General features: G+C 44.2%; 1 protein-coding gene, 1 long non-coding RNA gene and 2 other non-coding genes across 7 annotated transcripts in view; all 4 read right to left on the bottom strand.

Annotated features, from left to right (window-relative positions):
* Positions 1-235, bottom strand: part of RCC1 (regulator of chromosome condensation 1) — an 18,022-nt gene extending 17,787 nt beyond the window's left edge. For 2 of the 4 annotated variants that reach the window (XM_040229808.1, XM_040229810.1), the window contains exon 1: positions 140-197. The gene's annotated coding sequence lies outside the window, so the exon portion shown is untranslated. Of the gene's footprint in view, positions 1-139 lie in introns of all 4 variants that reach the window. The other 2 variants (XM_040229809.1, XM_040229806.1) reach the window with 2 other exon arrangements.
* Positions 236-11,444: 11,209 nt separating this feature from the next.
* LOC120855164 lies at positions 11,445-13,743 on the bottom strand. Its single transcript, XR_005719151.1, has 3 exons — positions 13,661-13,743; positions 12,874-12,910; positions 11,445-12,033 (listed from the first exon to the last, which is right to left on the bottom strand). It is a non-coding gene; the product is annotated as an uncharacterized LOC120855164 (long non-coding RNA).
* LOC120855191 lies at positions 12,111-12,314 on the bottom strand. The gene has a single exon (XR_005719165.1). It is a non-coding gene; the product is annotated as a small nucleolar RNA SNORA73 family (small nucleolar RNA).
* On the bottom strand, positions 13,016-13,219 carry LOC120855190. Its single transcript, XR_005719164.1, has one exon. It is a non-coding gene; the product is annotated as a small nucleolar RNA SNORA73 family (small nucleolar RNA).
* Positions 13,744-18,522: the final 4,779 nt, after the last annotated feature.

The following is an 18,522-nucleotide window of genomic DNA, read 5'->3' as shown; positions in this document are numbered from 1 at the left end:
CGTGGGGCCGGCGCCGCGCCACACGGACGCGCGCGGGCAACCGCCCCAGCCCGTCGCCGCCCGCCGGCGCCCCCGGGCTGTGCCCGCCCCGCGCGCCGCCCTCCGCCCAGAAACTCTGTGCGTGACTGGCGCGACCTACCTCGCTGCCGGTCCGCCACAAGGAACTCCTTCGCTCGCCGGCCCGGCCGCGAACTGCCCCAGAGCATGCGCTCTGCGGGCCTCCGGCCCCGACCCCGGGCCAGAAAAGAAAACAAAGAGCCCGGCGCCCCCTGGCGGCCGCCCCGGGAGGTGCCGGTGGCGCGACCCGGCTAAGGCGCTCGCCACCAGGCTCTTTCCGCCCCGGCCCGGTGTTACAGAACGGGTGTGTGTTTTGAAGGCCTTAAATTGGAACGAGTGTACTGACAACCAGAAAGACTGCTTGAAATCAGGGTTTGCCTGGGGAAAAAATATGGTATGGAAGGAACTGTACGGATAAAAGAGACACTGATCGTCCCTGCTCTCAAGGGGCTTTCCGTCAGAGAAAGATGAGAAGTCAGACTGTCAGCAACAAGGGCTGTTGTGACAAGGGTGCGCACAGGGTTATCTAGCTCAGCCGGGACTTAGGAAGGTTTTCCAGGTTAAGCCCAAGAGGTAGGGCATCCTAGGAGAAGCATCCTTGCGAGGACAGGGAGCGATAAGAGCCTCTGGTGGGTTGGGGAAACTGCCCAAGTCTGACTGGGGGCACAGGGTGCCGTGGGAGGAACTTAGTGGTTTAGTCTAACGAGACCGCCTCTATCCTGGGGAAATGGGGAACTCTGGAAGGGATCTGAGCACATGAGTGACTTTTTGTTTTGGAACAAAATGGAGAATAGGCTTGGGTGGAGGGGAAATCAAGAGTGAGGCAGGGAGGCCAGATAAGAAAGAAGAGGGTGTGAACTGAGGTTGGGAGCTAGCTAGGTGAGCTAGCTAGGTAACCTCGCTGCCTACCCTTCTCTGGTTAATATGCTCCTTCTTCAGGATGGATTCAGGCAGTTCTTCAGTATTTCAAGTTCCCTGTGGTCACCTTTCAGGCCTTTTCATTGTGTCTGGGGGGCTCCCAGGTCAAAGCAGTGACCTCTGCAGAAGGGTGTTTTCTCCATTTCATGTAGATTCTTGACTCTGAAAGTCATGCTATCATTTCTGAACTCTATATGGACATTGTTGATGAGTGTTTGAAGTGAAAGTGTTAGTTGCTCAGTTGTGTCCGACTCTTGGTGACCCCATGAACTGTAGCCCACCAGGCTCCTCTGTCCCTAGGATTTCTCAGGCAAGAATACTGGAGTGGGTTGCCATTTCCTCCTCCAGGGTATCTTCCCAACCCAGGGATTGAACCCAGGTCTCCTACATTGCAGGCAGATGATTTTTTTTTTTTTTTTTACCATCTGAACCACCAGGGAAGCTCCTGATGAGCCTTTACCAGCTGAATTTCTTCCATACAGAGCCCACCCCAAAGCATGCCCCATTTTCAAGGTTTCTTACCTCCTCAAGTTTACTTCTGCCTCCATCACGGACTCCCCTTTTGGATGATATGCTGTGAAATTCCTCCAAGTTTTAACCCTGGGATCTCTGTCTCTGCTGTCTTCCTCCAAGATCTTATTCATTCACATAGCTTGATGTAATTATAAAGATAAGTATTGTTACCTATTTCGTAAAACCTCTAACTTGAACTTCAGACACACATCCGTCCATTTGTTCCTCACAAAACTCTTGACAGTTGGAAAATGAAAAAAATGCGGTTCAAAGAGGTTAAGCAAGTTGTCTGGGGTCATGATACAAGTGGATGGACTTCAGAAATCTTGTTCTGGGCTGAGCCACCACCTTTTAACTGAGAGGACAGCCCATCTGGTCTGGTACTGACCTCTACGCTGTGTTTTAGTCTTATGGCTCTACTCAGAAGACTCAATACACCAAATAAGACTCATTTTCCATGGATCAAGACCCCCTACCCTCACCCTTCATCCTTCAAGCCAAGGTTAAAAGTTTCTCACTCAAACTTCAACATCTTTTCTGGTTCTTCCCTCTCCTCTCCATGTTTTATTTTTGCCCCTCTGGTCTAAAGCAGCACCTCCTGGCCTTCATTTCATTCCATCAAGACCCTCAAGTTAGTCTCCCTAAATCATGTCTATGAGACTTTGACTTGCTTAAAAATCTGTAGAGATTCACATATTTCTTTTTTTAAAAAAACTTTTTATTTTGTATTAGAATATAGCTGATTAACAATGTTTGACAGTTTCAAGTGAACAGTGAGGGGACTCAGCCATATATATACATGTATCCATTCTCCCCCAAACTCCATAACACTCTCCCCATAATACTGAGTTATGTGGCAGAATTCCCTGTGCTACAGAGTAGGACCTTGTTAGTTACCCATCTTAAATACAGCAGTGTGTACATGTTCATCCCAGACTCCCTAGCTATCCTTTCCCCCCATCCGTCTCCCCAGCATCCATAAGCTCATTTTCTAAGTCTAAAGACTTACATATCTCTTCAGTGCTGTGCTAGGAGCACCAAATGCCCCAAGCTGTTGTTTTCCCGTCTCCCCCTTGGCTTCTGCACTGTCCTCTCAACGTGCTCATGCTCATTCCTGCTTTCTCACCTTTCCTACCAGTGCTTTCTTTTCTGTCTAGCTGAATTCTTGATGTATATATATATATATATCTGATTTTTACATATATATCAAATATATATATTTAAGGCTAAATTTTATTTGCCATCTCCGTGAAGCCTTCTTTGAACATAAATATTTTCACTCTATTATTGTTGTATTTTATTTACTGAACATAAACTATAGTGAGGACAGTCAATTGAATCTGACCTAGAAATGACATAGATGATAGAATTAGAAGTGAATATTAAAAGTTATTCTAACTGTATTCCATATGTCCAAAAGTTAAGTAGAGATATGGAAGATATAAAAAGATCCAAAGTGAACTTCTTGATAATATCTAAGATGATAAATATAATGGATGGCATTAATAATAGATTAGATATTGGAAAAGCAGTGATTAGTGAACCTCATGCATAGCAAAAGAAACTATCCAAAATGAAACAGAGAAAAAAATTTTAAGTGAAAAGAGTATGAGTGAACTGTGGAATAACTTTAATAAGTGGCCTGCTCTGCAGGTAACTGGAGACCCTGAAAATAAGGAGGAACTGGGAATAGAAAATATATGAAGAGGGGACTTCTTTGGTGGTCCAATGGCTGGAATTCCATGCTCCCATTGCAGGAGGCCAGGGTTCAATCCCTGGTCAGGAAACTAAGATCCCTCATGCCACAACTAAGGACCCACACAGCCAAATAAATAAAATGCTTTTCGTTTTTTAAAATATATGAAGAAATAATGGCTAAAAAAATGTTCGAACTATAAACCTATACACTATAAGGCAACAGATGTGTGATAAAAAGTAAACGTGGTCTGGAGGCTTCCCTGGTGGTCCAGTGGTTAAGAATCCACCTTGCAATGCAAGGGATGGCGGTTCGATCCCTGGTCCGGGAAGATCCCACATGCAGTGGAGCAACTTAGCCTGTGCACCACAGCTACTGAGCCTGTGCTCTACAACCCACGAGCCTCGACTACAGAAGCCTATGTGCCCTAGAGCCTGTGCCCCACAAGAGAAGCCACCGCAATGAGAAGCCCTCGAGCTGCAGCAAAAAGTAGCCCCCGCTAGCCGCAACTAGAAAAAGCCTGAGTACAGCAATGAAGAGCCACCACAGACAAAAATAATGAACTAAAATAAAAATAAATGTGGTTTGAACACTTCAAATAAAAGACAGAGACTGTCATAATAAATAGAAAAAGCAAGACCCAACCACACACTGCCTACAAGAAATACACATTGAACATAAACACAGCTGACCCTTGAACAACAGTTTTGAACTGCACAGGTCCACTTATACTCAGATTTTTTTCAATAAATATGAACTATGTACTATAGTACCGCACAATCGGAGGTTGGTTAAACTCGAAGTTGCAGAATCACAGATATGGAGGGCCAATACAGGAGCACCCCATTGTTGTTCAAGGGTCAACTCTATACAAATAGAAAAGTAAAAAGACAGAAAAAGAGACTCTGGTAACACTAGTCAAAAGAAAGCTGGAGCAGCTGTATTAATAGCAAAGTAAATTTCAGAGCAGAGTATTACTGAAATAAAGAAGGTATTTGAGTCAGTTGTAGTGAGGTGGATGAACCTAGAGTCTGTTATACAGCGTGAAGTAAGTCAGAGAAAAACAAATATCGTATTTTAATGCATATATATGGAATCTGGAAAAGTGATACTGGTGAACCTATCTGGAGGGCAGGAATAAAGGTGCAGACATAGAGACTAGACTTGGGGACACAGCGGGGAGGGAGGAGGAGGAACTGAGAGAGGAACATTGAAACCTATACATTGTTGTTGTTTAGTTGCCAAGTCTTTTGCAACTCCATGGACTGTAGCCTGCCAGGCTCCTCTGTCCATGGGACTTCCCAGGCAAGAATACTAGAGTGGGTTGCCATTTCCTCCTCCAGGGGATCTTCCCAACCCAGGGATCGAACCTACATCTCTTCCTTCTCCTGCATTGGCAGGTGGATTCTTTATCATTTCCATTACCTGGGAATTACCATATGTAAAATAGATAGCTAGTGGGAAGTTGCTGTATAACACAGGGAGCTCAACCTGGTTCTCTGTGACAGCTTAGAGGGGTGGGTTTGGGTGAGGGCGGGACATGAGAGGGAGGTTCAAGAGAGAAGGGACATATGTATACCTATAGCTGATTCACGTTGTTGTATGACAAACCAACTCAACGTTGTAAAGCAATTATCCTCCAATTAAAAATTTTAAAAAAGAAGGTACTTTCGCTACGGTAAAGGAGAAAATCAAAATGCACAATCCTAAATACATGCAACTAATAACAGAGGTCCCAAATACGTGTAGCAAAAACTGATAGAACTTCTAGAGGAAATAGACAAATCCACAAAGACAAGTGGATATTTCAATATCTTACTCTCAATATTACTGATACGTAGGAAGAAAATTAGCCAGGATAGACTTGAACAACACTTTCAATGGATTTGAACTGATTGACATTTACAGAATATGTCATCTTTCACATTCCACCTCAATTTCTTCAGACAGTAACATACTCATGCCTTCTGAGTGCACGTGAAACAATTCCCAGTATACTGGGTTATAGAAAAAGTTTTGTTAACCAGGCTACAATGGAAAGTAGAAACCAATAACGAAAGATCTTTGAAAAACTCCCAATTATTTAAAAATACACTTTTGGAATTCCCTGGGGGTCTAGTGGTTAGGACTCAGCATTTTCACTGCCATGGGGTTCAGTCCCTGGTGGGAAACTGAAAGCCCTGTGGCGTGGCCTGAATAAACAAAAATATAAACAATAAACATGTACTTTTAAGTAGCTTTGATCTTCTTTAAGATCAAAAAAGAAATCAAAACAGAATTTGAGAGTATTTTGAACTGAATTAAATGAAAACAGAACTTAGCAGAACTTGTGGGATACTGTTTCTTTTGTTTTTCACTTGTGGGATATTGTCAGAGCAGTATTTAGGGGAAACTCATAGCACTAAATGCCTGTCCTAGAAAAAAAGGAAAGGTCTTAAATTAATTACCTCAGCTTCTACCTTAGGAAACTAGGAAACAGAAGAAAGACCATAATAAAGATCAAAACAGAAATCAATGAAATAGAACACAGAAAAACAAAGTCATCAACCAGTGTTTGCTATGTGCCAAACATCCCATTCTTTGAGGATAACTCAACTAGTAGGTTTGGAGAAGGAAATGGCAACCCACTCCAGTGTTCCAGGTTAGATGGACATCAAGTAAAAAGTAATCACATTAGAATGATAATAATGTTATCATAATGTATTGCTCAAGGTGCCCACCCTCCCTTCAAGAGAGGCTGTTCTGGGTCCTTAGGGGAAAGGGAGGTAAGGATGGTGGTTGAGCTCAGACTCCAAAGATGCAAACCTTTATCTAAAGATGTGTGACTTCGGGCAACTAATCTAGCCTTGATTATCTTCCTTTTCTATACATGGACATAAAGAAGAGTCCTCGCATGTATAGGGCTGTTTTAAGGCTTAGAGAATACCTAGCACAGGGCAAACCATCATCAAATGTCAGATATCTTCATAAAGATACAGGTTCTGGGACTTCCTGGGCAGTACAGTGGTTAAGGCTCCACCCTTCCACTCCATGGGGGCCTGGATTTGATCCCTGGTTGGGGAACTAAGATCCCATCCATCAGAGGGAAAGATGTACACAAAGACAGAAAGTGGTAAAAGACAGAGGTTAACAGCCAGGAAGGGCTCTCACTCCCTAGCAAACTGCACTCATGTCTATCTCAGTTCAGTTCAGTTGCTCAGTGTCCAACTCTTTGTGACCCCATGGATTACAGTACATCAGGCCTCCCTGTCCATTGACAACTCCTGGAGTTTACTCAAACTCATGTCCATTGAGTTGGTGATGTCATCCAACCGTCTCATCCTCTGTCATCCGCTTCTCCTCCTGCCTTCAATCTTTCCCAGCATCAGGGTCTTTTCAAATGAGTCAGTTCTTCACATCAGGTGGCCAAAGTATTGGACTTTCAGCTTCAGCATCAATCCTTCCAATGAATATTCAGGACTGATTTCCTTTAGGATGGACTGGTTGGATCTCCTTGCAGTCCAAGGGACTCTCAAGAGTCTTCTCCAACACCACAGTTCAAAAGTATCAATTCTTTGGCACTCAGCTTTCTTTATGGTCCAACTCTCACATCCACACATGACCGCTGGAAAAACCATAGCTTTGACTAGATGGACCTTTGTTGGCAAAGTAATGTCTATCTAAGTATCAATATTTTTCAGAGTCAAGTAGACCCAGGCACATAGCAGATTTATACCTCATTACAACTGAGACATTTTATGGTGTAGTGGGTACCAATCAGCTGAATACAAAAGGTGAAATCGGCTAAAATTTCCAAAGGCATGGTATGATGTAGTTTGAATACGGGTTCTGCAGTCAACTTTCTTGCTCAGATGCATGCTTTGCCACTTACTGGCTATATAACTTGGGAAAGTTCCTCAACTCCAAGTTCAGTCTCCACTGCAAAATGGGCAAACACTGTACCTATTTTACAGGGGTGCATGGAGTATTAGATGAAGTAATGTACATACCTTACCACACTGCCTTGTTCAAAGTTAGTAGTATACCTTGATACAGTTTTGGAGATGGGTTTCAACCCTGGCTCTGCTATTTCTTAGTTAGCTGATCTTGGAGGATACTAATCCCCCTTTCTCTCCTGGATAGGTAGGGTTCTGAGCGAAACAAGAGCTTGATTTAGTAGGTAATTTACCTTTGGTGCAAAGACTTTATTCAATAAAACTGAATGGATCATCTGGTGTGGTCACTCACATGGAGCCAGACATCCTGCAGCGTGAAGTCAAGTTGGGCCTTGTGAAGTGAAGTCGCTCAGTGGTGTCTGACTCTTTGCGACCCCATAGACTGTAGCCTACCAGGCTCCTCTGTCCATGGGATTTTCCAAGCAATAGTACTGGAGTGGGTTGCCATTTCCTTCTCCAGGGGATCTTCCCAACCCAGGGATGAAACCCAGGTCTCCCACATTGTAGACAGATGCTTAACCATCTGAGCCACCAGGGAAGTCCTAAGGAAGTTGGGCCTTAGGAAGCATTACTATGAACAAAGCTAGAGGAGATGATGGAATTCCAGCTGAGCTATTTCAAATCCTTAAAGATTATGTTGTTAAAGTGCTGCACTCAAACAGCACTTCAGAGCACTTTATGAAGTCCCTAGTTGTTTGAAGTCAGAGAATTTTCCTACAGGTTCGTTGTACTTAGCAGACTAAGTTTTCTACAAACATTAACACTAATTCTCCTTACAAATCCAAGAAGTACATACTTGTAATGTCCCCATGATTCCCAGGTGGCGCAGTTGGTAAAGAATCCGCCTGTCAATGTAGGAGACATGGGTTTGAGCTCTGGGTTGGGAAGATCCCCTGTAGAAGGAAATGGCAACCCACTTCAGTATTCTTGCTTGGGAAATTAGACGGACAGAGGAGCTGTTTGGCGGGCTACAGCCCATGTGGTCAGTCAGATACAACTGAGCATGTATGCATACATTCTGTGTAAGAGCACATGGATTGAGGCAGAAAGAAGTTAAGCAGCTTGCCCAAGGTCACAGGGACTACAAATGGTATCAGGATTCAAATTCAGGCAGTCTCAGTTTAGCAACAACTGATATGACTATCAAGGCCTATATGCAGAAAAAAGCCAGAAGAACCTGTTTTAGTCTACAGGTAGGTGTGTTGCAACCTGAAGTTAGCAGAAAGGGTGTGACCTAGAATACTTCCTCACAGGTTTGCTTGAGTGAAAAGCCCCTAATGTTGGGAAAGACTGAAGGCAGAAGGGGATGACACAGGATGAGACGGATGGCATCACTGACTGATGGACAGTTTGAGCAAGCTCCAGATGGTAAAGTGCAGGGAAGCCTGGTGTGCTGCAGTCCATGGGGTTGCAGAGTCGGACACGACTGAGAGACTGATCTGACACTTGGATATTGGAAGAAATCCCACCTAGAACCCTACCCTACCCTGAAAATTTATACTAAAAACACCATTCAGATTTATTATGCATCTACCATTCAAAAGCATTTATGTGGGAATGAGGCCTATATGCAGGTCAGGAAGCAAGTTAGAACTGGACATGGAACAACAGACTGGTTCCAAATAGGAAAAGGAGTATGTCAAGGCTGCATATTGTCACTCTGCTTATTTAACTTAGACGCAGAGTTTATCAACACTGGGCTGGAAGAAGCACAAGCTGGAGTCAAGATTGCCGGGAGAAATATCAATAACCTCAGATATGCAGATGACACCACCCTTATGGCAGAAAGTGAAGAGGAACTAAAAATCCTCTTGATGAAAGTGAAAGAGGAGAGTGAAAAAGTTGGCTTAAAGCTCAACATTCAGAAAAATAAGATCATGGCAAAGGAAACAATGGAAACAGTGTAAGACTTTATTTTTCTGGGCTCCAAAATCACTGCAGATGGTGACTGCAGCCATGAAATTAAAAGACACTCCTTGGAGGGAAAGTTATGACCAACCTAGATAGCATATTCAAAAGCAGAGACATTACTCTTTGCCACCAAAGGTCCATCTAGAGTCAAGGCTATGGTTTTTCCAGTGGTCATGTATGGATATGAGAGTTGGGACTATGAACTGTGGTGTTGGAGAAGACTCTTGAGAGTCCCTTGGACTGCAAGGAGATCCAACCAGTCCATTCTAAAGATCAGTCCTGGGTGTTCTTTGGAAGGACTGATACTAAAGCTGAAACTCCAATACTTTGGCCACCTCATGCGAAGAGGTTGCCTTCCCGGGTGGCTCAGAGGTTAAAGCATCTGCCTCCAATGTGGGAGACCTGGGTTCGATCCCTGGGTCGGGAAGATCCCCTGGAGGAGGAAATGGCAACCCACTCCAGTATTCTTGTCTGGAGAATCCCATGGACCGCCCACAACTGAGCGACTTCACCTTGGGAGGGATTGGGGGCAGAAGGGGACGACAGAGGATGAGATGGCATCACCAACTCGACGGACATGAGTTTGAGTGAACTCCGGGAGTTGGTGACGGACAGGGAGGCCTGGCCGCAATTCATGGGGTTGCGAAGTCAACTGATCGAGTGAACTGAACTGCGGCCAAAATGTGAGCTGGACACAGGGCCAACCCTGGGGAAACAGAGGACCAGTCTACTTCCTAGTTGTAGATTTGGGCAATTATTCCCCTCTTCCTGAGTTTCCCCATAAAAGCAGTCAGATTAAAACCCGCCCCCTGGGGCTGTGATTAACATATGCCAAGTACTTAGAATCTGAGTTCAGGCACAAGTGCTGATACTTATTTAGGCAATAACTAAGTGAAGTGAAGTTGCTCAGTCGTGTCTGACTCTTTGTGACCCCATGGACTGTAGCTTTCCAGGCTCCTCTGTCCTTGGGATTCTCCAGGCAATAGTACTGGAGTGGATTGCCATTTCCTTCTCCAGAGGATCTTCCCAACCCAGGAATCGAACCCGGGTCTCCCACATTATAGACAGATGCTTTACCATCTGAACCACTGCAGCTAGCCATAAAGCAACCCAACAGGCTGAGGATGAGTTGGTTAGACAGCATCACCAACTTAATGGACAAGACCTTGAGCCAATGGAAGACAGTAGATGACAGAGGAACCTAGGGAGGCAGTCTCAGACAGGACCTATTCTTTTACCCTCTTGGCATTCAATCTGAATATTTGTGCCACAGCCCACCAAGTTAAAAATTCCCTTATACCTGACCCCAATGGCTTCTAAACAAGGTATTCCACCTCCCCACCTTGTAAAACCCCCTATTTATGGCCACACTGAAGATACAGACTACCTTCTGGATGGCTCCCCAATAGTCCCCATCCTTCAGGGTCTCATGACTTTCCCATAATGCTGTAGCCTGTAAAAGGGCTTGACCAAGTTCTATTGTGACTTAAGCACACCCCTTTGACAAAGGAGCAGACCTCTCAACACCTGTAAATTTAGAAAAGTATGAATCTATAAAACTTAGAGACAGGTTACCTTAAACACTGTGCACTTCCCAGGTGGTGCGGTGGCAAAGAATCTGCTTGCCAGTGTAGGAGCCACAAGAGACTTGGGTTCTATCCCTGGGTTAAGATCCACTGCAATAGGAAATGGCAACCTGTTTTCCTGCCTGGATAACTCCATGGGCTGAGGGGCCAGCAGGCTACTGTCCATGGTGTAGTGAGGAGTCCACAACTTAGTGACAGACCACCACCTTTGAATTCTTAACCCAGTAAAAAAAGAGAGACAAACTCAAGGTTTTATTGAGGTCCACATTGTCAAAGCCAGTTTTTCCAGTATTCACGTAAACCATAAAAAAGGTTGATGCCTTCAATCTGTGGTCCTGCAGATGAGATGGAGTCCCTTGGCCAGCAAGATCAAACCAGTCAATGGTTACAGGTTATCAACTCTGAATATTCATTTGAAAGACTGATGCTGAAGCTCCAATACAGTAGCCAGATGGAAAAAACCCTGATGCCGGCAAAGATCAAATGGTTAGATATCACTGACACAATGGACCTAAGTTTGAGCAAACTCTGGGAGACAGTGGAGGACAGAGGAAGCCTCGTGTGCTACAGTCCATGGGGGTCCTAAAGAATTGGACAGGACTCGGTAACTGAACAATGAATGCATTTCCCAATAGTAGTCGTACACAAATGCCAATATTTAACACAAGAGCTCAAGACCTTCAGCTACAGCAAAACCTACCAGGATTGACAGAACACTCACAGAATCCCCTGGCTGCTTTCACTGCAGGGAATCTGGGTTTGATCCTTAGTTTAGGGACTAAGATTCTACCAGCAGAATGTGACAAAAACATAACAAAACCCCCAAAAGACCACACAAATATATAGTCATCTTTATTTAAGTTCACGATTACATTAGAAATTGATGGATTTCTTTAAGACATGCAGATTCTCATGGGCACCTACTTTCCACTTTTAAGACTGGTAGATAAAGAGGTCAATATCTTACTGTCATAACATTAAGTTTTCACCAGATAGGAAACCTGAAAAGGTCTCTTGAGTCTTCCAGGTCACTATACTCTAAGACCTGCCCATTTGGTCTCTGACATTTCTTGTAAATTTCAACAAGTGCCTGGGCAACAAGAACACTAGAACTCCTGGGTTTTAAAGTGCAGTTTCAGGGGTTAAATATCGTACCTATACACTTCCAAATCTCCCAGGCTTATCTTCAATGAATATATTACTCATTTTCCTTGGTGTTTCAGAAGGTAAAGAATCTACCTGCAATGCAGTAGGATCTAGGTTCAATCCCTGGGTCAGGAAGATCCCCATGGAGAAAGGAATGGGTTCCACTCCAGTAGTTTTGCCTGGAGAATTAATTTTACTTTACTAATTTCCCTGTCAAAGAAAGACTCCAAAGCATTGCTAACTGCAAAGCTGGTGAGGCTCCTCTTCCCTCCTGAAAATGATATTAAAAGAAAAAAGGATTAGATTTATTTGTACAGTCTTAGTTCCCCTTTAAAATTTTTGTATACTGGATGTTTCCTGCATGGTTTGTCTCCTCAGTCATTGTCCAGAGGACTCTGAGAAGCTGTAGGAATATGCAGGCGCAGACTCAAGGCCCGGCTTCATCTCCAACGTTGTGGAAAGGGACTGTACGTTACCGGGCAGAGCCCTGCGCTCCCGTACGCCACCTGGACAGAGCCCGGGGAGAGTGACCTCCCGGGGTATCCACGTTGGAATATCTGAACAGTGTCAGAATACTAAACCGAAGTTAGCCTAAGCACTCACCTAACACAATGCGCTATACAGTACCATGAAATTGGTTATACTGTAATGCCATGTTATACGTCTACAACGCTTCTCACAGAAAGGCTGGTATGTAGCAGACTTACTGTACCACGAGAGATTACATTTCATCCCTTCACACCTACACTTGAACCAAGTCAAAGTCCACAGGATTATAAATTGCTTCTCACAAACTCCAAGTTCTTGTTAGCTATTGACTATTTTATGCTTTATCTATTAGTTACTTTCATAAGTATGCTGGAGCATATGCCCAATTTCACTTCTAATATCACAGACCCGAATCCTTAGTTCTCCCAGTCTGAGCAGATACACACATTACACAGCTCACGCATTAAAACTTTGCCGACGATGGTTTAATCACTTTGTCAAATTAGTCCATTTGCAATATAAACATCTCCTCTATCACGAGTATTAAAGACGTGAAAATCAATTTCCTGGAACAAAATTAGCGAACACCGATAGGCCAAAAGCAATTCGTAGATCTACTCACCTCAAATCCAGTTGTATTTGGAATCCCAAACGAAATGCTGCAAAAGAGGGAAAACCTTAACCCAACTGCACAGGAAAACAGGTTAAAACAATTAAAAAAATTCACTTCGGAGTAACCCAGACCCAGACAGATTGCTATACAGAGCTGTTTCCTGCATGGTTTTTCTCCCCAGTCATTGTCCACAGGACTCTGAGAAGACGTAGGAATATGCAGGCGCAGACCCAAGGCCCGGCTTCATCTCCAACGTTGTGGAAAGGGACTGTACATCACCGGGCAGAGCCCTATGCTCCCGTACGCCACCTGGACAGAGCCCGGGGAGAGTGACCTCCCGGGGTATCCACGTTGGTCTAAATACTTTAAGTAGCAAATGCAAGCAGTTAAGGCGATTATACAGTTAATGACCAATAAGTCTATCATTCAAAATTATACAAAATTAAACATTACCCCCAAAGAAAAAATAAGTGGCAGCTGAGCCGTTTCTAAATCAGTGAATCAAACAAAATGCCCTGTCTGCAACTCTGGTGAAGACGCTAACACGCCAGGAGGCGGCATAATGGCGCATTAGGAAATGAGGGCGCCGAGCACTTAAGCTTTTCGGCGTGGAGGACGGCAGTCCTACAAGCCCTCGAGTTCCGTCGCCAGAACTCCTTAGCTACGGCCAAGAACGGAGGCGCGCGAGGCCTCTCCGACCCACCCCACCCCATTTTTTGCGAGTATAGTTGGCACGAACGCCGAGGACTCGGAATCATTCTAAATAGTACGGTTCCCACAGAAAAGGCAGACTGACCGGACCCCATAGCAGATGAAGCGCCCACGAAGCAGGGAGTTGGCCCCACTCACCTAGAAACAAGAACACAGGAAGCAGGGAGTTGGTCCCACTCACCTAGAAACAAGAACACAGGACTAGAGTCTCTCCCGAAAAGACCCCAGAAACGCCAGGCATCAGCATTTATAGCTCCTGGAGCCAGCGGAAGTCAAGAAATGTCTATTGCGCCTGCGCCGCGACATGCGCAGTTAGGAAATTAGAATTTCGCTAAGGGTTCTGGGAACCCACTGCAGGTTAACGCCCCTAACCTGTCTCAGGGGCATCTCGCGATACTAGACTCTTCCCGCAGTACTTTGTAGGAGCGTGCAGGTTACAGAAAGTGCGTGTTTTTAAGTGTTTAGGCGGATAGTTAGTAGTAGTAGGTCAGTCGCTCAGCTGTCGTGTACGACTCTTTGCGACCCCATGGACTGCAGGACACCAGGCTTCCCTGTCCATCACGAACTCCCGGAGCTTACTCAAATTTATGTTCATCGCATCGATGATGCCATCCAACCATCTCATCCTCTATCATCCCCTTCTCCTGCCTTCAATCTTTCCCAGCATCAGGGTCTTTTCCCATTGAGTCAGTTCTTCACATCAGGTGGCCAAAGTATTGGAACTTCATCTTCAGCATCAGTCCTTTCAATGGATATTCAGGGTTGATTTCCTTTAGGATAGACAGGTTTGATCTCCTTGCAGTCCAAGGGACTCGCTAGAGTCTTCTCGAACACCACAGTCCAAAAGCATCAATTCTTCAGCGGTCAGCTTTCTTTACGGTCCAACTCTCACATCTATACATGATTACTGGAAAAACCATAGCTTTGCCTCGAGGGGCCTTTGTCCGCAAGGTAATGTCTCTGCTTTTTAATATGCCGTCTATGTTTGTCATAGCTTTTCTTACAAGGAGCAAGCATCTTTTAATTTCATGGCTGCAGTCACCATCCACAGTGATTTTGGAGCCCAAGAAAATAAAGTCTGTCACTGTTTCCATTTTTCTTCATCTGTTTGCCATGAAGTGATGGGACTGGATGCCATGATCTTCGCTTTTTGAATATCGAGTTTTAAGCCAACTTTTTTCACTCTCCTCTTTCACTTTCATCAAGAGGCTCTTAGTTCCTCTGCTTTCTGCCATAAGGGTGGTGTTATATGCATGTATGAGGTTATTGATATTTCTCCTGGCAATCTTGGTTCCAGCTTGTGCTTCATCCAGCCTGGCATTTCTCATGATGTACTCTGCATATAAGTTAAAGAAGCAGGGTGACAATATGCATCCTTGACGTACTCCTTTCTCAATTTGGAACCAGTGTGTTGTTCCCTGTCTGGTTCTAACTGTTGCTTCTTGACCTGCATACAGATTTCTCAGGAGGCATGTAAGTGAATGAAAATCACTCAGCCGTGTCCGACTCTTTGTGATCCCATGGACTATAGAGTTCATGGAATTCTCCAGGCCAGAATACTGGAGTGGGTAGCCTTTTCCTTCTCCAGGGAATCTTCCCAACCCACGGATCGAACCCAGGTCTCCCACATTGCAGGCGAATTCTTTACTAGCTGAGCCACCAGGGAACCTCACTCTTGAAGAATTTTCCACAGTTTGTTGTGATCCACACAGTCAAAGGTTTAGTGTAGTCAGCGAAGCAGATGCTTTTTTTCCTGGAAGTCTCTAGCTTTTTCTATAATCCAGTGGATGTTGGCTATTTGATTTCTGGTTCGTCTGCCTTTTCTAAATCTAGCTTGAACATCTGGAAGTTTACATACTGTTGAAGCTTAGCTTGGAGAATTTTGAGCATTACTTTATAAATGTAATTACTTCTCTATTTTTTAAAAGTTATTTTTAATACAAATATCAATTAATGTAATGGATTATTATTTTGAAATGTATCATAAATATTTTTAAATCATAAATATTTTAAAATTTTCTGGTTTTAGTACAGTAAGTACCAATAGATATCACCTACAGATATAACAGTTCTTTGGGGTTTTGAGTTAATGTTGTAAATTATGAAGGGGTCATGAAACAAAAAGGTTTGAGAACTGGAAGTTTAGAGGAAGAAAGACAAATAATTCTACTTTTCTGGTGATATTATGAGTATTCAGTTGCCTTTCAATCACTCGTTCAATATTTCCATAGTGAGTATGACAATTTGCTAGACATTGTGCTAGACACTGGAAATTGAGATGAACCACTTTATCTGTCCTTGAGAACTCAGAGTGGAGGAAAGAGACATGACAGCAAATTATCCTACTACTTCATAAGTGATGTATGGTATAAATACGGTATTCTGAGGATAGAGCAATTGAAAAATTGGCTAAAGGCTGAGAGGGTTTTCCTGGGGAGTTAAAATTTGAGCTAAAACTTGAAGGAATAGTAGAAAAAAGTGTTAAGTCGCTCAGTCATGTTCAACTCTTTGAGACCCCATGGACTGTAGCCTGCCAGGCTCCTCTGTCCATGGAATTCTCAGGCAAGAATACTGGAGTGGATTGGCATTCCCTTCTCTGGGGGATCTTCCCGACCCAGGGACTGAACCCAGGTCTCCTGCATTGCAGGCCTATTCTTTACTATCTGAGCCATTCTTTACCAGCTGAGGGCTTCCCTTGTGGTTCAGCTGCTCAAGAATCTGCACGCAATGCGAGAGACCTGGGTCTGATCCCTGGGTTGGGAAGATCCCCTGAAGAAGGGAAAGGCTATCCACTCCAGTATTCTGGCCTAGAGAATTCCATGGATGGTATAGTCCATGGGGTTGCAAAGAGTCAGACACGACTGAGTGATTTTCATGTCACTTCACTTCACTTACCAGCTGAGCCACAAGGGAAGCCCAGAAATACTTGAGTGGGTAGCCTAACCCTTCTCCAGCAGATCTTCTCTTCCCAGAAATCGAACTGGGGTCTCCTGCATTGCAGGCAGATTCTTAGTAGAAGAATAGCAGAAGGTTGTAGAACAGTAGAGGGTGAAGTGCAAATGATGACAGCATTTTTGGCTGAGGAACTGGCGGGTCTGTGGTCTCCCAGGAAGGGTAAGGGGTCAGCTTGATTAGGAACATCAAAAGGAGAACTGCCTGGACTTCTCATGAGCATGAGAAGTAGTCAAGAGCTGAATAAAAAATATCTTATAGTCCAAGCAAAGTTTAAATTTTATCCTGTAGGTATCTAAGGGGCAGTAAGTTTTTTTTTTTTTTTTAATTTACAAAAAATTTTTGACTGTGCTGGTTCTTCATTGTTGGGCTCAGGCTTTCTCTACTTGGGTGAACCGGGGCTACTCTCTAGTTGTGGTGCACAGGGATCTAGGGTGCTCAGGCTTCAGTAGTTGTGGTGCATGGGCTTAGTTGTTTCCAGGTAGGCAGAATCTTCCTGGACCAGGGATTGAACCCATGTTCCTTGCACTGGCAGGCTGAATCGTAACCACTGGACCACCAGGGAAGTCCTAGGGGCTAATAAGTTTTGAAATAAAAGGATTGCTATGACTATCTTTGCCTTTTAGAACAGTAACTCTAGTGGCAATATTGGAGGATGGATTGGAAGTTATAAAGTCCTGTTAAATTATCCTGGCTTCCAACTTGAGTGGTAAATAAGGCAAGAGGAGATAAAGGAACTGAGACATTTCTGGGGTAGAGAATTCTGCAAGGTAAGAGAGAAACTTGCAAATATAATAATACCAAAGTTTCACATTTGGGATGCTGCAAATATTACGATCTCTAATTCTGATAATTGATAAAGTAGGCAAGGTCCACACATGAGGGGCATGTTTTTGTTAACCTCATTTTTTATTGAGTTGTGAACTGCTGCAAACAATTCTAGAGACAACACATGACTTCAAGGTAATGGCAGTTTGAGGTCTCTTTGGAGGGCTAGTAGAAGGAAGATACGGGAGCAGGTGGAGCCCAATGACTCGAGCAGTTCTGACTCATGGTTTCTCTTAACCCTAGGTAAAGGGTGGTATGCTAATCAAGACCAGCCTCTGAAGTGAAAAGTACAAAGTGAGTCATTGGTGAGGCCACCTGGATTGAAACTGGGCTGCTTGCCAGAGCGGAATACATGAGCTACAAACTGTCATATTTTTGTGATGTCAGCCTAAGGCCTAATTACATCTGGTCCATATACAGTAAGTCCCTTTAGGGACAATTGGTCAGAATGCACTTGCTCTTCCTTGAATATATGTAAAGGATGATTACATAATTTGATTTTGGGGAGGTAACTTCACCTCTGAAGTTCTTCACTGGTTAAATGAGTGTATTTTTACTTACCTCCCAGACTAGGTGGAATTAACACCTAGAGGTACATAGTGTAGGGTTCACAGCTGGCTTTCAACTCTGAAGCTTATTCCTTTTCTACAGTTTATACAGACAGACAAACATTACTGACCTTCATCTCTGGCTGCGTTTAATATTCTTACTATAATTTTTCTCCCTCATTTACTTCTCATTGAGGATGTTGAGAAGGCAATGACACCCCACTCCAGTACTCTTGCCTGGAAAATCCCATGGATGGAGGAGCCTGGTAGGCTGCAGTCCATGGGGTCGCTAAGAGTCAGACAGGACTGAGTGACTTCACTTTCACTTTTCACTTTCATGCATTGGAGAAGGAAATGGCAACCCCCTCCAGTGTTCTTGCCTGGAGAATCCCAGGGACAGGGCAGCCCAGTGGGCTGCCGTCTATGGGGTCGCACAGAGTCGGACACGACGGAAGCAACTTAGCAGCAGCAGCAGCAGTATTTTAGGGACTTCCCCTCCCCACCTTTCCAGCTGTGCTGTGCAGCATGCAGGATCTTAGTTCCTTGAGCAGGATCAAACGTGTGCCCCTGCATTGGGAGCATGGAAGTCTACACCATTAGACTGCCAGGGAAGTCTCTG

This window comes from Oryx dammah, unplaced genomic scaffold (genome assembly GCF_014754425.2).
Source record: "Oryx dammah isolate SB20612 unplaced genomic scaffold, SCBI_Odam_1.1 HiC_scaffold_27, whole genome shotgun sequence".
Taxonomy (NCBI): domain Eukaryota; kingdom Metazoa; phylum Chordata; class Mammalia; order Artiodactyla; family Bovidae; genus Oryx; species Oryx dammah.
Note: the sequence above shows the minus strand (reverse complement) of the source record. Positions and strands in the feature narration are given on the sequence as shown.